Below are 19086 nucleotides of genomic sequence, written 5' to 3'. Positions count from 1 at the left end.
TCTGGGTGGGTGGGTGGAATTAAATTCGAACCCTGACCCAATTTTGGGTCCGGAGTCCTAAGATATTCCGGACTTAGTGGTTTGAGCTCCGGGATATCAACTGATTTTTGAAGCTTATCGTCCGATTCTATGTTCAAAGGACAAGGCGTGTCTTTCTGCCGGTAGGTGTCAGGCTTCTCGAGGTCAGAGATCCGTACATAGTTTATCCTCAATATAGAGGAAGAGTTATCTTGCTCCTCGACTACCGCTATCTGGTGGGTGATCGGTGGAGATTTAATTTCTCTTTCCTCGGGTTTAAGCCCAATCCGATCGTAGTCTGTAGCGACTCCCAAGGCGGCAATGCGATCTAGGAGTTCGTTTAAACACGATAACTCCGTCAGATCCATCTGTTTGGCGTATTCAGAATCAACGCAAAGGCGATTTTTGATGCCTCGAGAGGTCATCATCATCGGCTCAAGGTCCCAACGCGCGGTCATGATAAAACCGCCCAGCCGAAGGGTTTGGCTTGAGGCCAGAGCTCCTCCGGAGGTGATAGTTTCCTTGACGATAAGTCGGCCCATCAACCCTTTCGACGACGGCACAGTGGAACTCTCAATGAAAGCACCAATGTCGGTGTCAAAACCGGTGGATCTCAGGTAGGGGGTCCCGAACTGTGCGTCTAAGGTCGTTGGTAACAGGAGACAGGGGACACAATGTTTTACCCAGGTTCGGGCCCTCTCTATGGAGGTAATACCCTACGTCCTGCTTGATTGATCTTGATGAATATGAGTATTACAAGAGTTGATCTACCATGAGATCGTAATGGCTATACCCTAGAGGCCTAGCTTGTATGGTTATGGTAATGTATGTCCTCCGGACTAAGTCCTCCGGTTTATATAGACACCGGGAGGATCTAGGGTTACACAAGGTTGGTTACAAAGAAAGGAATCTACCTATCTAGTCGCCAAGCTTGCCTTCCACACCAAGGAGAGTCCTATCCAGACACGGGTGCAGTCTTCGGTCTTCGTATCTTCACAGCCCACCAGTCTGGCCCATGGCTAACAGGTCACACGCCCGAGGACCCCTTAGTCCAGGACTCCCTCACCCACCTAATCCAGCCCTCCCCAAATACCACCTCTTTCTTCCACACCAATCACACCCCCACCATAAAATGAGTTGTCTCCTCCTTTACCTCTCTCTACCTCTTTGCCTCCAGATCCACCCCCCTCCCTGACGGTGGTTCTCTCTAGCTATGGCCACAAATCATTTGGTCAGGGAGCCGCTCCCGGCGGATGGTGTTCGGCTATGCCCCATTTTCTATGATGGTCAAAGTACCCCAAGACCTCAAGAAAAATGACAAATTCTCTTTGCATTCTTGAGTTTAAACTTCTCCCTCAGATGCTATTACTTCTCGCTAAAATGGATGATCTACTGCTAGAATATGTCGAGATACATCCATTGGAGCAGCAAGTAGTATGGATCGATCAGATGGAGTAAAAACTTTGGATTCTTATTCGGGTTTACAATTAGGTTCTTATTGTGCCCCAGGTAAACATTGCATGTCATTATATCTATGGTACATTGATTAGCAAATCATTGATTTAATCTATGAGTATATCTTCTTCTAATTAAGTCGGTATGTTTTCTCAAGATGCTTTTGGTCTCAACTAATTCATATTGACAATATGTCGATTGCTAGTTCAATTTCCTAGATCGTAGAACATGTACATGCTGAAACTCACCAAATACCACCACTTCTTTATTCAACAATCACGTCCCCTTCAAGAAACAAGACATCCTCTAGTATCTCTCAATTATTCCCCTCGTAACACCAAATTTTCATGTGTGTTCACATTACCAAATCTAGTTAGTTTCCCATATGAATGTTGTTGCTATGTTTACAAGATATGAAATTGAGGGTTCTTAATCGGGTTAAGACTACTGGTGAATCTAGCTAGGGTTCTGATGCGGCTTGAAACTGCGTCGGTATTTCTCCAAAGAGGAAGGGATGATGAAGTACATCTACGGTAGGTATTCCCCTCAGTTGTGAAACCAAGGTATCAATCTAGTAGGAGAACCAAGAAACACTATGTAAATGTTGCACACAAAGAATAAATACTTGCAACCCGACACATATGAGGGGTTGTCTGTCACATCCCTAGTTCTGGTAATGCTTAGTGCTAGCATATTGTGTTGTATCATGTCTAAGTTTTAATTAAACTTGAAATGGGGACTGATAAACCCTACCAGCAAATGAAATACAACTAGGGTCAAATTAAATCTTTTCCATCTACCCAAAATGGCCTTTAGAAAAGTTCATCAATTTTGGAATGGGTGGAAACTTCTCCCAAAAATGATGCACACATTTCTAGGACATTTCTGGATTTTGGAGTTAATTCATAAGTATTTGAATTTGGACAATTAAATTCTATAAATATTTTTAAATGTCCAAATAATCTTGAAGCATTTGTGGGCTGTGGGAAATAATTTCCCAAGTGCCACAAATATTTTGAGCATTTTACAAAGTGGTTTGGCATTTTTGCTAAGTCAAAACCAATTGCAGAAAATAGAAAACATAAAGAAATAGAAAAGAGAGGGGGAGAAAGCACTTACCTGGCGCAGCCCATCTGGTCGGCCCAGCCCACCAGGGGCAGGGAGGTCTTCTTCCTCCCGCCAGTCAGATGCACAGCACGTGCCTGACGCGCGCACGGCCACCGCACGCCACCTCCTGCCTCCCTGCTTGCTCCCGCGGCCCCTGGAGACGCCACGCAGCCCCCCGACCTCTCTCCCACTCTCCCCGTGCCTCTTCCCTCTCCTCTTCTCTCTCCTTCGCGGTCGCTCGAACGAGCCAGAGTGCATCGACGAACACCACTGCAGCCACTAGCGTCCCCGCGCCCATCCCGCTGGCCCACGAGCTCCGCCTTACTATCACGCACCTCTACGCCGAACCACACGACCCCGGATGCCTTGAAGCCTCGTCATTGAGCTCGTCTTCCCAGCACGGCCGCCGGACGCCATCGACAAATTCGTCGCTTCTAGGTCGACCCTGAGCCCACTGAGCCGCGCGTCGACGTTGCATTGAGCTCCTCCGCCACTTCCCCCTGTCCCCATGGTTGGTCGCTTATCGTAATGTCGTTCCCCATCGTGGCCAAAACACGCTGCCGCCTGCGCTCGTCGCCGGTGACCATTTGGTCATGGGCATGCATCCAACGTACTTGCCACACCGCGTAGAAGCCTTATGTGCCAACCCCGCATCGCCACGGCTGTTGTAGCCTCGACCCCGAGCTCAATCGAGCTCCGGCAGCCGCCACGGTCGACGCCGACGAAGATTCTGGCCACCCCAGCACCTCCCACTGCCACCACTTGACACGCGCGGGCTCCAGCTACTCGTGGATGGGCTCCGCCATTGATTTGGTCGCCGGAGGAGCAATTCCGAGCGTCAGTGCTGCGTTTGACCTCGCCGGCGTCGAGTCGCCGACGGGTTTGACCCCACTGACTAGGGGGTTTGACCTCCCCTGGGTCCCTGGCGTGTGGGCCCAGGCCCCTACATAATTAGTGTTAGATTTGATTAGGGTTAATTAACTTAGATAATTAGATGAGTCACCGATGCATGGGCCACCACCTAACATTTTTAGTTAGTATTAGGTTAACACTAATTAACTTAGGATTAGCTAGTTAGTCACCAACGTGTGGACCTCACACGTCAGGTTTGACCTGGCAACCATGTTGACCTGCCGACGTCACACCGACGTCATGCTGACGCGGTAAAGGATTTTCTGGATTTAAAATAATTCAGGAAATTCTAGAAAATAGCTAAAACTTCTAAAAATCATAGAAATTAATCTGTAGCTCCAAATGAAATAAATTATATATGAAAAATGATCAGAAAAATCAGAGGAATCTGTTTATGGCATTTTCATGCATGTTAGAAGAACTTATGGATGCTGTTTAGGACAAATCAAGTGAATAGCATTTAAATAACCACATGTGGAGTTTGAATTTGAACCTTGGATTCAAACCAACTCCATTTAACCTGTTGCTAGTTGCATTAGCTCAAATCACATCATATTGACATGTCATGATCATGCATCATATTGTGCATTACATTGATAGTGTTTCTTCTTTGTTTGTCGGTGCTTGCCCCCTCTCAGTAGACGTGATTCCGACGATGAGTTTGATGACACTGATGAAGAGCTTTATCATCTTCAGAAGTGTCAGGCAAGCAAAACCCCCTTGTTCATTTCGATACAATCCCACTCTCCCGCTTCTGCTCTCTTTTACTGCATTAGGACAACAACGATTCAACTGTTACATGTTGCGGTAGTTGAACCCCTTTCCTCTGCATGACCTGTCATTGCCAGAGTAAATAGATGAAACCCACTAGCATGAGCAGGAGTTGTTTGAGCTCTGATGTGCCTACTCATTCATGCTTGTTTGTCATGCCCGCTACTGCTTAGAGTTGAGTCAAATCCAATTCATCGGGGTTGAATTGGAATGTGGTGAACATGTCCTACTGTTGAGAGCTAAGTGTGTGAACATGATTTGGTAAAGGTAGCAGTGAGAGGCCATGTAGGAGTACATGGTGGGTTTTCTCATTGAAGCCGTCCTCAGGAACTGAGTTCTGTGTTTGTGATCCATGAACAGCTACTACCACTCATTGGGATCCTTAATTGGCCCTCTCGACTTATTAGCCGCCCTTGTCCTCTGTCCAGGAGTTGCAAGTAGTTTCTGGTGTTTGTAGTTGCTGGAGGCCGTGCGCAGTGCTGACCCGAGGGGTGGGCAGTGATGCGGTAGGTACGTGGTCGGGTATGCCGGGCACCCGTTTGGTGTCACGGAGCCCTATACACATCGTTCGGGGCCGTATGTGGAAACCTCGGTCGGACTCCCTGCGGATGGAACCTGAATAGGCGATAAACCTGGACTAGGGACTTGTGTGGTTAGTTAGCTCGTGGCCGACGCCCTCGCTAGGCTTCCGCTTGAAGGTTGTCGATATACATGACGTGTACATGGCGGTAAGTGGCGAGAGCATGTGTGAAGAAGTACACCCCTGCAGGTTTAACATCATCTATTCGAATAGCCACGTCCGCGGTAAAGGACCTCTGGGTTGCCTATACAGTTCGTACACAAGTGAAAGTGGATACTCTAAAATGCACAAGATAAGCGTGAGTAGTATGGATGGCGTTCTCGTAGGGAGACCGGAGCGGATCCATATTGGTGTATTGATATGGTGAATATGTGGACTCGTGTGCGCCACCTCAAAAGAGTTACTTGCAGTCGTAGTTCAGGATAGCCACCAAGTCAAAGCTGGCTTGCTGCAGTTAAACTCCACCACCCCCTTTGTTGATACTGATGCATATGTAGATAGTTCTGATGTAAGTCCTGTTGGGTACATTTGTACTCGCGTTTGCTTAATTTATGTTTTTGCAGAGAGACTTCAGTCTCGCTAGTAGTTCCGCGTGGACTTCGACATTTAGCTTTTTTACCTCAGCTACGATCTTGTACCCCCGGGAGGGTCTTGTAGATAGTCAGGCTTCTTAGCTTTTTTCATTTGTAGTTGTCTGTACTCAGACATGTTTAAGCTTCCCCTTGTGCTATTGCTTGTATGACTTGAATGATGGGTAATGAGACCCATGTTTGTAATATCTGACTCTTCGGAGCCTTATGAATAAATACTTTGAGTCGTAGAGTTTTGTTGTGATGCCATGTTGTATTTACACATATCGAGCATATTGTTTGTATGATTGAAATGCTTGGTATGTGTGGGATCTGACAACCTAGTTGTCTCTCCTTGGTAGCCTCTCTTATGGAGAAATGTAGTCTGGTGCTTCCATCGAGCCATGGTAGTCTGCTATAGCCTGGTTTACCGAGTCCTACTAGCCTAGTAACTACTGCTCGGGAACACTTAGACTGGCCGGCATGTGTTCCACTTCATTCTTGTGTCTGTCCCTTCGGGGAAATGTCACGCGGTGACTTCCGGAGTCCTGCTAGTCTGCTATAGCCCGGGTTCCCGGAGTCCTGTTAGCCTAGTTGCTACAGCCCGGATTCAGATGCCGATGACCGACACGTTCCCGGCTGGGTCATGTATGCCTGTCCCCATAAGTTAGTGCCACTTTGGGTTCATGACTAGTCTTGTCGGCCCGGGTTCTCTGTCATATGGATGCTAGCGACACTATCATATACGTGAGCCGAAAGGCGCAAACGGTCCCGGGGCCAGGTAAGGTGGCACCTGTGGGAATACCGTGCATGAGGCCGCAAAGTGATATGATCTGTTACAGGCTAGATCGGTGTGACTTAGAATCGGGGTCCTGACATTGGCAATCCCTCCACGGTCAAAAGATAGGTTGATTTGTGGTAGTTTGGATAAATAGATCTGAATAAAACATGAAATAAAATAGGGAAATAAAAAGTGCAATAAGGTATTTTATTTTTTTGGAAATATAGAAACAAATATGGCAAAAGATAGATCGGAAAGCAAATATGATAAAGATAGACCCGGGGGCCATAGATTACACTAGTGGCTTCTCTTGAGAAACTAGCAAAACGGTGGGTAGACAAATTACTATTGGGAAACTGATAGAAGAACAAATAATTATGACGATATCCAAGGGAATGATCATGAATATATGCATCATGTCCAAGATTAGTAGACCGAAACGATTCTGCATCTACTACTATTACTCCACACATCGACCACTATCCAGCATGCATCTAGTGTATTAAGTTCATGGAGAACGGAGTAATGCACTAAGAACGATGACATGATGTAGACAAGATCTATTCATGTAGGAATAGACCCCATATTTTTATCCTTAATAGCAACGATACATGCGTGCCTTGCTACCCCTTCTGTCACTTGGTGAGGACACCGCAAGATCGAACCCATCACAAAGCACCTCTTCCTATTGCAAGAGAAATCAATCTAGTTTGCCTAACTAAACCAAAGATTCGTAGAAGAAATATGATGATATAAATAATCATATATATATATAAGATATCAAAGAAGACTCAAATAATATTCATGGAAATAGATCTGATCATAAACTCAAATTTCATCGGATCCCAACAAACACACCGCAAAACGTCATTACATCAAATACATCTCCAAGAGACCATTATATTGATAATCAAAAAGAGAGAAGAATCCATCTAGCTACTTCCTACAGGCCCGTAGGTCTATGGTGAACTTCTCACGCATCATCGGAGAGGCACCAATGAGGATGATGAACCCCTCATGATTGTGTTCCCCTCCGGTGGAGTGCCGGAATAGGGCTCTAGATTGGATCTCGTGGTTCTGGAACTTGCGGCGGCTGGAATTGTGTTTCGTCGACTCCCCTAGGGTTTCTGGAATATTTGGGTATTTATAGAGCTGAGAGGCATTGGAGGAGACCCCTGTGGGCCACAAAACCCATCAGGGCGTGCCCTGGTGTCTTGTGGGCCCCACAGGCCTCCCCCACGTGCTTCCTTGGCTCCCAAGTTGTCTCCTAGTCCAAAAAATTCTCCAAAAAGTTTCGCTGCATTTGGACTCCGTTTGGTAGGGATATTCTTCGAAGTAAAAAACAAGCAAAAACAACAACTGGCACTCACTATGCCAATAGGTTAGTCCAAAAAATGATATAAAGTTGCTATAAAATGTGTCGGCATTCTGGGAACGGGGGTCCCCAGACTTGCCTGCATGCGGCCTGTGGCATGGCTCGAGTGGGGGCCCAGTGCGGCCCAACCTCATCAGCTCAAGCTCAAGACCCTCGCAAGGGACCAAGCCTTGCGGGGCGGACGACAGGAGGCTTCCTCAGGAGCAGCCTCATCAGGCAGGCTCGCGAGGAGGTGGAGAGATCAAAGCAGGGGTGCCTCGCGAGGAGCCCGTGACGCAAGCCATGACGATTGAGATTAGGCGGGCGCCAGGCGGGCGTCGGCCTGCGCAGTGTCCTTTTTTCCCCTTCGGTGCAAACGGAGCAAGCACAGGCCAAGGCATCGGGCAGAGGACCATTCCGGTGCAACGAGACCAAGACCAGCAGAGCGGCAGGACGGAGGTCACCATGGAGCCCAAGGTGGTGTCATCACCAGTGCTTTTGGCAGCCGAAGACCACCTTTGGTCAGGATAACTTGTACTAGATGTTCCCCTTCAAAATGGCCAATTGTTGGCGCCCTTCCCGCTCATTTTTTGGGAAGAGGACCAGGGCCTCTATAAATAGGACTAGCCCCCGAAAGGAGGGAGGGGAGAAAAAAGAAGAAGAGAGAGGTCCAAAGAGAAAGAAAGAGAGAAAGGTCCGGACCAAGTAGAACACACTGCACCAGCTCAAGAACACCTCTCGCGAGGTCGTTCTTCCCCTGTATTGTTCATCATCAGCCCCTGAGGCAATCCACTACACCACACACTGGAGTAGGGTATTATACCACATCGGTGGCCCGAACCAATATAAACCTCGTGTCCCTTGTGTGTTCTTCTTTCCAGCCTAGATTTCTTGCGATCCAGAGAAGCGCGTGTCGGTAGGGGAAAGATCTCCGTGCGCACCCCAGAGTTCGAACCTTAAGGGTCTGCCGGAACCCGAAATCCGACATTTGGCGCGCCAGGTAGGGGTGCGCCGGAATCTTTCTTCCGCTGTTCACGTGTGATCTTCCGTCGTGTCCATGGCTGTAGCTCATCGGGCTCGTGCCGAGCGTCGGGCTGCTCTCGCCACCCGCGTCGCCCAGACGGTGCCCGTCGGCGGACGCCCTCGTCGTTCCCCATCGCCTGCCGCCAACGCCGCCACCGGCCCGGCGGGGAAAGAGCAGCAGGCCTCGTCCCAGCAACCTTCGGTGCGGCGGGAGGGCCGCACCGCAACCCCGTCACTGACTCCAGCCGGTTCGTCGTCCCACACCCGTCGCGCCCCCACGGACGCGCACACCGTGCTGCTCCGGGCAAGAGAGCTCCTGCACTACCGCCCCATCGACGACCTCTACGAGGACTGGCCCGCCCGCATCACTGAGCTTGTCAGCGCCGCAGGGGGCTCTCCTTTGTTGTCCCTCTCGCTGCCTCGCCCTCCATTCCGCGCAGGGGGCGAGGATCAGGAGGCGCCTCCGCCACCTCCTCCCCAAGAAGGCGCCCGTGCCGCAGGTGGCTCTCCTTTGCCGTCCCTCTCGCTGCCTCGCCCTCCATTCCGTGGAGGGGGCGAGGATCAGGAGGCGCCTCCGCCACCTCCTCCCCAAGAAGGCGCCCTGGCTCCAAGGCGCACAGCCCCAGGGCGAGACCCTCCATGTCCGGCGCCTGCGCGGCAAGAAGGGAGCTGCCAAGAGATCCCTCGTCCCTAAGAAGGTGCTCGCGCGCTCCCAGCACCGGCGCGCCAAGATCGCGTCCCTGCGCTTCCACGCCGAGACCCCGCGCTGCTCCAAGCGGCGGCGCGTGGTAATCACCAGGAGCAGGCCCAACACCAGCTAAGGGCGCCGGTGGTCATAGCAGGTTGCCGCGCCTTCACCCCCGAGCGCAACGACAGAGGCTATGGCCGAGGAGGAAGAGGTGGAGGACGATGGGAAGACCCACTAGTAGATAAAGGGCCTTTAGTCCCGGTTCTGGAACCGGGACTAAAGGGTCGGTACTAAAGCCTCCCCATTTAGTCCCGGTTCTTATACGAACCGGGACTAAAGGCCCTCCACATGGCCGCTGCCTGGAGGTCCACCTTTAGTCCCGGTTGGTGACACCAACCGGTACTAAAGAAAATTTTTATGATTTTTTTGAATTTTTTTTATTTTCAAATTTTTGAATTATTTTAACCTCTAATCGCTAATCACCCCTCATCACTGCTCAATTTAACCTTTAATCTCTAATCACCCCTCATCATTCCCAATCATCTAACTTCCCAAACGATCACCCATCCTCTCACTACTCCAGCCTGAGCACGCTTATCTTCCGGGTTCTATTCTCCGTCGTTTCCAAGACTGCACTTGTTGTTTTCCTGACAATAGTAAGATGTGAATCCTATTAACCCTCAGGAATTTAGCTTGAGCATGAAGTCACACATTTCACTGGTTGAGTTTGAAACTATTGTTCTAAAAAACAATAATTATTTAGTAACACTAATATTTCTTGAATAAGTAGTTTGACCACAATTTGACCCTAGTTTGACCACAATTTGACCATAGTTTGATCAGATTTGACCAAAATTCAAAAAAAACTGAAATAATTATTTAGTAACACTAATATTTCTAGAATAAGTAGTTTGACCATTGTTTGACCACAGTTTGACCATAGTTTGACCATATTTGACCAAAATTCAAAAAAACTGAAATAATTATTTAGTAACACTAATATTCTTGAATAATGAATAATTATTTAGTAACACTAATACTTCTTGAATAAGTAGTTTGACCATAGTTTGACCAGATTTAACTAAAATTCAAAAAACTGAAATTTGAGCATAACTTTTTTTCCTTTTAGAATTTGAGGATTCTAAAAATTTGCAAACCGGCCGTAGGCTGTCAAAATCGGAAGAGGATTTTCGTTCTGAACATTTTGATATATTATACGTTTTTTCTGACATCGTATGCAAAAGTTATAGCCGTTTTACATTTTCCCTACATTTTTTGCAAAACATGTCCAAATTTAAGTTTTTAAATTTTCCTAACTAGTAGATGTAGTAATATAACTACCTCTTGAAGGATTTTATTTTTTGAAGTTTTTATCATTTTCTTTTGATTTTTTCGAAACAAAAAAGGCGATCCACAGGGGGGTAGAGTTTGAAAATGGGACCTTTAGTCCCGGTTCGAGACACAAACCGGGACTAAAGGGCATTGCACCCTTTAGTCCCGGTTTGTGTCTCAAACCGGGACTAAATGTCTAATCTTTAGTCCCGGTTTGAGACACAAACCGGGACTAAAGGGCATCGCACCCTTTAGTCTCAGTTCGTGCCTCAAACCGGGACTAAAGGGCTCAGGTGAACCGGGACTAATGCCTTAGCCGCACGAACCAGGACCAATGCTGACATTCGTCCCAGTTTGTGACTGAACCGGGACTAATGGGCTGACCCGGCCTGGACCTTTGCCCCCTTTTCTACTAGTGACCGTGGCCCTTGCCAAGGGTGGCATGACCGACCTCGTGAGGATCGCTGGCAGGACCAGCCTCGCGAGGGAGGCTGGAGGGATCAGCCTCGTGAGGATCGCCCACATGGCAACGCAGGCCTCCCTCCTCTACCGCCACCACCAAGAAGGAACGAAGACCAACATCAAGACGAGGAGGCTAGGGGCTTCCAGAAGCTGCGCGCAATCGCTTGCATCTTGGGTGGCGCCCAGGCCCCAGCATCACAGCGCATCTTCAAGCAGTTTGCTCGGGAGGTGAATGCAATCCTCCCGAAGCTTGAGGCCACGCGCCCTCTTAGGTGGTCTGCATGCGCCATCACGTTCAGCTTAGTGGATCAGCTCAAGTGCGCGGCAACGGCCGGAGTTCTCCCGATGCTTTGCTCCCTAGTCATCAGCAATGTGCAGGTCACCAGGACCCTCGTGGATGGCGGAGCAGGACTCAACGTCCTGTCCATCGAGACGTTCGACAATCTCCAAGTGCCGTATGATCAGCTCCAGCCGACCAGGCCTTTCTCAGGAGTCACTGATGGTTCCACCGTTCTGATAGGGCAAGTTCACCTGCCAGTCACCTTCGGGCAGCGCAACAACTACCGCACCGAGCACATTGACTTCGACGTCGCCCACATTCGCCTGCCATACAACGCCATCCTCGGGTATCCAGCCCTAGCCAAGTTCATGGCATTGACTAACCATGGCTACAATGTCCTCAAGATGCCAGGAAGCGGTGGAGTCATCACCATACCCTGTGAGGAAAGGGACGCGGTGTGTTCACTTGAGCATGCGTTCCAAGCCACAGCAATCGAAGACCCAGATCACAGGAGCGGAAGACTTCTCGAGGCGACCCTTAAGAAGAAGAAGGCTTCGCCTGGCCCAACCATAAGGAGGCAGGCGCCTCCGGAGGCGTTGTGTCATGATTTGCGCCCGTTCAGGGAGCGCCACCCTCTATCGCATAGGAAAGCGTGCCCGGCGCCCTCCTCAGGCAGGGCTCGGGGGCTCTTTCTTGAAGAGCCACCGACTTTGCCAAGGTCACGAGGGAGGCGCTCGGGCACCACTTGGAGGGGTGCTTCCAGGCTCGTTTCCCTCAGGAAGGTACGAGGCAAGGAAGACCAAACCCTCAGGAGTTCATCGCAGGAAACACCCAGGAGCTACAGGAGTCGAGAGTCAAGCGCGGCAGCCGCCACTTGTCTGCCGTGGCCCCACATGCAGGCGAGAATGGTGAGCTGCGCATCTGCATCGACGTGCCAGGGCTCAACTGAGACGCGTCTCAGGAGCACCTCTGGCCTTCGCACGTGGGCCGTTGCGAGGGTCCACCTCACAGCTACGTTCGCATGCCTTTCGGCCTGCCGAACGTGGTCGCCGCTCATCAGCGCCTGCTGAGGAGCATTCTGGAGGCTCAGGAGGTCAGGCATTGTGCGGTCCTGGCGGAGGTGGAGATGGCCCTCGAAGACCTACCCGTGCCCCCGGAGCATCCCGAGGATCCTGGGCCTGTGGGCTCATGAGGGTCGACGTCTTCACCGCGCGTCGCCCACTTCTGTGGCATCACTTCATCTTCAACAACATCAGGTGACATCTTTCAAGTTCCATTTTTAGCTGGGAGAGCCCACAGGGCCGCGTCGTTCCCAGGTCGCGTGGGTCCGTCCCTGCGGCATGTATCTGTTTTACTTACGCACTTTACTTAACTTGTTGGGGGCGCCCCTTGGGCTGCATCATCCCCAAACTGCTCGGGCCTAGCCCAGCGGCGTTTGCTTTTCCCGCATCTACTTGAAATGAATTTGCTCCTCCGCGCTTAATCTGGTTCCCATGATCGTCATCTACTGCTTATCACAGACTTCTCCGCTCTCATGCAAAGCGCTTGCACGTTAAAAAGGGGCACCTGAGCATCGCGACTCATGGGCTCCTACTGGCTCTTCGGCCCTCACCCCCTGGCCTTGATCCACGGCATCGCGACCTGTCATACCAGCGGCGGCTGAGCTCGCTCAAGGGTAGGGACCTGAGGACGTAGAGCATTTGCATTCTAACCGCCCTGCAGGAACACACCATTGATAAAGGCCCAGAGTCAGGCGCAACCCGCCTCGAGGTAGGGCCTCGTGAGTCCCGTGCTGGCTCACGAGTGCCCAGATACACCTCTCCTAGCCCTACCGTGCCGGCCACGTGTCAGGGCGGGGCTGTACACGCCCCGGGGGCTCCCCTCTGAGGAGCCCCCACCCACGTACCAGTGGAAGCACCATGCTCCGCGCTGGCTGACGACACTGCCGAGGAGCGGCTATGCCCGTACACATACGAAAGAGCTATGCTCCGCGCTGGTGATAAACAACTGAGGGCGGCCCACGGCCGTACCAACCTCAGGGAGCCCGGAGCTCAGTGTCTGGCACCATCGCAACGCCTCCCCTCGGGAGTTCCGAGCGAGGGGGCTAGACACGGGGGCTGCGCCCGGGCCATGCCCGAGCGCACGCCACCCAGCCGGATCCCTCGGACCTGGTCATCGTGCGCCCCTCCCCGAGCGGAGCCAAGGTATGAAAACCCGTTTGAACGTCAAGGGGGACTCCTGAGCATCGCGACTCAGGAGCCTAACTTGCCACGTAGCCCCTCACTCCTTAGTCCCGTCCTGGTTTCCGGTCGGGGCTAACGGCGCTTGAGGTACGCGCAGGGCCAGCCCTGCCGACGCAGAACGACCAATCCACTCCTTTGCCCCCCCCCCCTTCCCTACTTGTTGCTCGCGTGTCAAGGGGGACTCCTGAGCATCGTGACTCAGGAGCCTAACTTGCCACGTAGCCCCTCACTCCTAAGTCCCGTCCTGGTTTTCGGTCGGGGCTAACGGCGGTGGAGGTATGCGCGGGTTCGGGCCCTGCCAACGTAGAGTGCAAACAAATAGGAGGGCAAATGCAACTTCTAGGGAATTTAAAGCAAATATTACAAGCCATAGATTTTTTCACGACGCCAAACACAAGTTTAAACGCCTCCGCGAGGCATGGTGCATGTTGGCCTATGGTGGAGTCATGCTGGACGACTCCGCCTACTGAGGCCGCGGAGCTGGCGGCACCGCGCCAGGGCAAGTAGGGGTGGGCGTTCGGTATAAACCAAAAATTCAGTTTCTACCATTCGGTTTTTCTTCAAATTCAGTTAGTAAAACCAAAAACCGAAAATGGTAGGTGAAAATTGCTAACCGAAAATTCGGTTAACCTAATATTCGGTGTGGTTTTCGGTTTTATACCGAAGGAACACGCTTGAAGTACTTGCACTTCGAAATTGCAGCAGCAGCGGCGCCCTCTTATATATAGGCAAACATGATTGGCTCATCTCCTAGGTCGGGCAAGGTGGGACTAAAAAGGAACAAGCTGTCCTGGTGAGATGTACCCTCACACGACCGTACACATCACTGACCAAAGAGCCCACGTGAGCTGGGCCTTGCATGTTTCGCCTGGTAAGCCCACGTAATGCGAGACGCGTGCGCGTGCGATCGTGGGAACTCCAAAAAAATGTGATCGTGGGTGAGCTCTTCAAGGGATCGTGGCCGTGACTCCCCGGCGTGACTCTCGCGAGACGTTCGATGTGCCTGCTTTTGCGTTGTTCTTTACGTTTTTAGACGCTGACTCGTATTATTCAGTTTTTATTTGGTTAACCAGGAAGAAAACCGAACTGATCGAACTCTGTTCGGTTAGTGGACCTGAGAACCGAATTTTCCTGTGACTGTAGAAAAAACCGAAAATTTGGTTTATTCGGTTTCGGCATCGGTTCGGTCTTCGGTTCGTCGGTTTTTATGCCCACCCCTACGGGCAAGGTACTGAAGGCGCGGAACCTCCCCAACAAAGCCTCGGCTCAGCCTTTCACGGCCTCAGCGGCAGCAAGGTCGCCGCTCACGGGTTCCAGCAGGCTGTCGAAGTCGACGTTGGGGTCGCGCATGTAGACGTGGCTGAGGACATGCGTCAGCGCTGCAGAAGACAGGGCACGCACCTCGGCCTCGGCCGTGGGGCCAAGGCCGTCTGCGACATCTTCAAGCGCATGGACCAGGAAGGGAAGCAGCTCGGCGGGGCCGTCCTCTGCACCAGCCAACGGCTCCTCCAAGCCGCCCTCGTAAAGCGTCTTCAGTGCGGCGCGAGCTTTCTTCTGCAGCTGCGCGAGGGCCACCCGATCCTCGGCCAGCACCTTCGCCTTGGCGTTTAGCTTGGTCCTCTCCGCCTTCAGCGACCGCTCCAGCGTCTCCAACCGGTCGCAGCGGTCATCAAGCTTGGTGCCCCGGTCCTTGATGGCAGCCTCCTGAGCCTTCATCTCCTTCTCCTTCTCCTGGCGGCCGCGGACCTCCTTGGCGAGCTCGTCGCGCAGGCCTTGCAGCTCGACCTCCAGCGCCTTGCAGCGGCCCTGGGCAGCTGCGGCGTCACCCAGGGCAGCGTCGCGAGCGGCCTTGGCTTGGCTGGCGGCCTGCTTCTCCCCATCGGAGGCCGACATGGCCTGGCTCAGCGCTGCTCGGATGGAGGCGGCAGAACGGGCCCAGCCAGAAGCTAGCTCCAGGCGCCCAGCAATTAGGCGAGGGTCTGCGCTCAGAAGATCCTCCCACAGCTGGCTCAGTTCGTTGGCGACCCGGTCCAGGACGGCGGCAGAGGGATCAGAAGAGACGGGAGCCAGTGGAACGAGGGAGAGGACGGCAGCGTGATCACAGCTTGGAAGGAAGGAACCCCCTGGGCCTTGGCTACCCCGGCTGCAGCATCGAGCGCAGCCGCCTCCAGGGTCAGCGGGGCCACGGGGGCTGACTCCTCGCCGAAGCGTCCCAGTTGGCCTCGCGAAGACGATCGGGCAGGGGAGGCGCGAGCCTCGTCGTCTCCTTCCCCAGCAGATGAAGGCGCCACCCCGGCAGATGGACTTGCCCCGAGAAGGGCCACAGAAGCCCCTCTCAACCTCTTCGCTGCAGGTGCCGGCCTGGCAAAAGAATGTAGACGTCAAGCCTCGGTGGCAGAAACCAAGCGAAGCATGGATCGAGCACTTACTGGTCGTCGCTCGCGGACTCGAGCAGATTCCGGCCAAACTTGAAGCCCAAGAGCCTGTAGTTGGGGTCAGCCTTGGGAGGCCCGGAAGCAGAAGGCATGTTAGGAGGGTTGGAACTGGCCTCAGACCGCCTGGGGACCAGAGCAGACCCTAGGAGAATCGGCTCCGACCTGCCCTTCCTTGTGACCAAGGGAGAGTCCTCCCCTCCTCGCCTAGCGCCGGCCTCGTCGTCGTCCGGCATGGAGCGAAGGGCCCTGGACCTGCGCCGAGGGAAGGACTCCCCCGACTCCTCGCCAGTCGCCTCAGAGTCAGACTCTTCCTCCTCCGCCTCTTCTTCCCTCTCACTCCCGCTGTAGCTGCCGGAGGACACGTCCACCATCGCCAGCGCCGCCAGATCCTCGGGAGCTTTCGCAGGCACCAGCCCCTCACCATTGAAGGTGGGCATGGAGTTCACCACCTACTCCCAGTCGTCACAAAGGAACAGGGGGACGGGGGCGCCCACCGGGCTCGCCACGTCTCCCCCAACCAAGGAGTGGAGAGCCGCGACCAGATCCTCGTCGGCCAGAGCCTCGGAGCTTAGGTGCAGGGCGGCGTCCGCTTCCCCAAGCCTCCACAATGGGAGCGAGTGCTCCTGGTGTGGAGCCACCCCGTGCTCCAAGAACTCCCTCAGGAGTGTAGCCCCAGTCAGCTTCGCCGCCCCCAAGTTGCCTGGCCTCAGGTCCGCATTCATCCTCTTCAGCACTACCTTCGCACGTGGGTCGACGAGCTCCGTGCGGGACCACGCGTCAACGGCCTTGGGCTGCCCCGTAGGCAACACCAATCGGGGGTGGAGGCGCCCGACGTCCACCATGACCCACTTGCTCCGGAAGCCTTTGATTCTCTTCCCAGGCTTCAAGATAGCATTGGAGTTGGAGTATGCGATAAAGCTCGTGCATGCGGAGACATGGGCACGAGAAACCCGGAGGGAAAAATAGTGGCGCAACAAGGCCACCGAGGGCTTCACCCCAACATGAGCCTCGCAATAGTAAGCAAAAATCGCCAGGAGAAGAACAGAGTTGGGGTGAAGATGCAGAGCTTGCAAGTTGTATTGGCGGAGAACAGCAAAGAAGAACTCGGAGAAAGGAGGCACCAGACCGGCGATGATGGCGCTCACAAAGAATGGATAGAAGGTGCTCCCCTTGCCCTCAGGCTGGTCGGAGCCGGTCTTGAGCATAGTCACCCCTTGCCGCCCTGCGCGACCGTCATCAGGCGCATGAGGGCAAGGTTCTCTCTGACAAGTTCAGGGGATCCAGAGCCAGAGAGTACCAGGCCTCGGTCGGGGACTTGCGAGGCGCCATGGCGTGCCAGATGGGACGGCTTAAGACAGATCTGGAGGATTTTGGGAGCAAGAAGGAGAAGAGCGAGAAAGGGGATCTGGGGCAAGGCGAACGAGAACAAAGCAAGTAAGCCTGGACCGGGCACCTCTTTGTCAGATGGGAAGTTGCCGAGGCGTCATGGGGAAGCGCAGACGCCCATGTCCAATCAATCGCCACGCGGCGCTTCACGCTTACCCCTTAGCTTCTCTGCTAAGCCAATCCCAGGTGCGCCTTGGGCCCGGGGGCTACTGTCGGCATTCTGGGAACGGGGGTCCCCAGACTTGCCTGCCTGCGGCCTGCGGCGTGGCTCGAGTGGGGGCCCAGTGCGGCCCAGCCTCATCAGCTCAAGCTCAAGACCCTCGCAAGGGGCCAAGCCTTGCGGGGCGGACGACAGGAGGCTTCCTCAGGAGCAGCCTCATCAGGCAGGCTCGCGAGGAGGCGGAGAGATCAAGGCAGGGGTGCCTCGCGAGGAGCCCGTGATGCAAGCCATGACGATCGAGATTAGGCGGGCGCCAGTGTAACGCCCTCGATGCGGCTATATCTCCCACGTGTCGAAGCACGACTTAGAGGCATAACCACATTGAAAGCAATGTCGCAAGTGAGGTAATCTTCACAACAACCCATGTACTGAATAAGGTAAAAAGGTACATAGTTGGCTTACAATCGTCACTTCACACAATACATGAATAAAGCATTACACCATCCAGATACACTCAAGGTCCAACTACGGAACCAAAATAAAATAAGACTACCCCAAATGCTACACAGATCCCCGATCGACCCCAACTGGGCTCCACTACTGATCAACTAGAAACGAAACAACACAAAGAACAAGATCTTCATCGAGCTCCTCCTTGAGCTTGGTTGCGTCATCTGCACGGTTCAAGGCACCTGCAAGCTGGTTTTGGATGTATTTGTGAGTCATGGGGACTCAGCAATCTCACACCCTCGCGATCAAGACTATTTCAGCTTAAGGGTAAGGTGAAGGTATGAGGTGGAGCTGCAGCAAGCGACTAGCAAATATGGTGGCTAACCTATTCGCAGAAGAGAGCGAGAAGAGAAGGCAAAAGCACGGTCGAACAACTATGATCAAGAAGTGATCCTAGAACAACCTACGTCAAGCATAACTCCAACACCGTGTTCACTTCCCGGACTCCGCCGAGAAGAGACCATCATGGTTACGCACGCGGTTGATTCATTTTAATTAAGTTAAGTTTCAAGTTATCTACAACCGGACATTAACAAATTCCCATCTGCCCATAACCGCGGGCACGGCTTTCGAAAGTTCAAATCCCTACAGGGGTGTCCCAACTGAGCCCATCACAAGCTCTCACGGTCAACGAAGGATATTCCTTCTAGCGGAAAGACCCGATCAGACTCGGAATCCCGGTTACAAGACATCCTTGACAATGGTAAAACAAGTCCAGCAAGACCACCTGATGCGCCGACATCCTGATGGGAGCTGCACATATCTCGTTCTCAGGGCAACACCGAATGAACACTACGTATAGCTAAAACCAGCCCTCAAGTTTCCTCAAGGTGGCGCTGCAAGTGGCTCTGTTTCGGACCAACACTTAGACAAGCACTAGCCCGGGGGGGTTAAAATAAAGATGACCCTTGGGATGGCCTAACCCAAGGGAAAAAAGGCTAGGTGGCGAATGGTAAAACCAAGGTTGGGCCTTGCTGGAGGAGTTTTATTCAAGGCGAATTGTCAAGGGGTTCCCATTAT

This window comes from Triticum aestivum, chromosome 2A (genome assembly GCF_018294505.1).
Source record: "Triticum aestivum cultivar Chinese Spring chromosome 2A, IWGSC CS RefSeq v2.1, whole genome shotgun sequence".
Lineage (NCBI taxonomy): Eukaryota > Viridiplantae > Streptophyta > Magnoliopsida > Poales > Poaceae > Triticum > Triticum aestivum.
The sequence above is the reverse complement of the archived record's forward strand: the minus strand, read 5'-3'. Positions refer to the sequence as shown.